Raw genomic sequence first — 1,837 nt, forward strand, 5'->3', positions numbered from 1 at the left:
CAGTGACTAAAGATATTGCTGTCCTGACCAGGGGCTTCCCCAGCCCACTTTCAGTGGGTTCCCCTCCTATGTCAGTGTCTGGGTTGTGATGTCACAGAGCTGGTGGTGAAATCATTCATGGGCCTCAGTTTCCCCTCTGGCTCCTCACGTGAACTCAAAGGAATGTAGGCTTGGGCCAGTGTTTTTACATATTTTGATTCATTTTGATCCCCTGTTTTATTGACTACCTGGAATAGCAACAATACAGCCCACACCCCCTAAGAGATCTCCGTAAGCCTCACACAGTCCCCTGAGTTCCTGAATCCCAGCATCCAGCCTCACAGCGCAGACTGTCTTTGAGGTCCCAGGATTTGGCATAAGATGCAGCTCATAAAGTATCTTGTGTCCCACATTGGCCACCCTGAGCAGGCCCAGGCTCACACCTTACCAAGCCCTGTGCACAGGATTAGCACATCAAACCTGGCATCCTTCCGCAGCTCTGAGCACCTGTCTGGGTCTACTCTGCTTCCTTTTGTCCTGGCTCCTACCTTGCCAGGGCCTGTCCTGTGTCTTACTTCCAGGGGATAGCTCTTTGCTGACTGGACAAATCAGGCTAAGTCTCAAGAAACTTGTTTGCTGTGCACTTGTGAAGGGTTTAGAGCTGTGTTTAATATACCATGTAGGGTTCACTTGCATGAGCAACGGTCTAGCTAGTGCTTACTAACCTGGGCCACCAAGCAATCTGTCTGCACCTCAGTTGTGTGACCTGTAGAATGGGGATGATAACCACAGTCCCTCCTTCAGGGGATTGGTTTGAGAATTCAGTGAGTTCAAGTGTAAAGTGCTTAGAAGCTGGTGTCCGACAAGCACTCAATTGCTATTAGCTATTTCTATGATAAATCTTTACCATACCCCCATGAATGGGGACTCCAGCTATCCCACTGGCAAATGAGGATCTGAGTCTCAGGTAAGAAGCTAGCTCAAACCATGTGCTAGAATGGGGGCAATAAGCTTTGGGGGAGTCTGGGTTCCGCTGTCTGTGACATGAGAGTCTGGGTTAAATTCCAGTTCAGTTCCTTTTGCATATACAGTACTTCTAGAGAAGCAAGGTGGCCAGGAGCCAGGGGAAACAGTGATGGATAGAGCCAAGGGAACAGTGAGAGCTCCACCCAATTTGCAGTCTGGCCATGGAGGCAGACTCTGGGCTAGGCACAGTTAATCTCCAGCCATCCCCACTGGCTTCACCTGGCTCATTAAAACCAGACACGTTCTCAGTTTACTTAGCATCTGCAGAGAGCGTCTTTCATCTTCAAAGGCTTCCCAAAGCACCAAACAATTAATCCTTACAACACCCTCATCTCGTAGACAAATATTTATCCTCATTTCATACCCTGGAAAACTACGGTGCAGAGAGAGAACAGACTTGGGTGGGAGATGGAAGAGTAAGTGGCAGAGCTAAACACAGAATTCTGGAACCCCTGACCCCTGGCCCATCTGGAGGCTGCTGGGAAAGTCTTCCTGTAATACCTTTCTTTTTTCTTTCTTTTTAAAATGGAAGTTTGCAAGTTCAGAAGAATTGCATTTCTTTATTGGTAACCTGCAGGAAATACATTAAAAACACATTCTATCAGTTACAAATCTTAATGTCACCAGCCAAGGATGAGGGAATTAGTGCTGAGTCCCAAAATACATATAGTCAGCAACTCCAGGGCAAGGGCAGAGACAATTTATAGAGTGCGAGGTCTGGATGTCTGGAGCAGACAGGCTGAGCTCAGCAGTGCCGTTGAAACAGGACTGTTTTCAGATGGGGCCGGTGGGGGAGGCTGCTGAGGGTGGCTTTGATTTAATCATTGTTTCT

Source organism: Castor canadensis, chromosome 8 (genome assembly GCF_047511655.1).
Source record: "Castor canadensis chromosome 8, mCasCan1.hap1v2, whole genome shotgun sequence".
NCBI classification, from domain to species: Eukaryota; Metazoa; Chordata; class Mammalia; order Rodentia; family Castoridae; genus Castor; species Castor canadensis.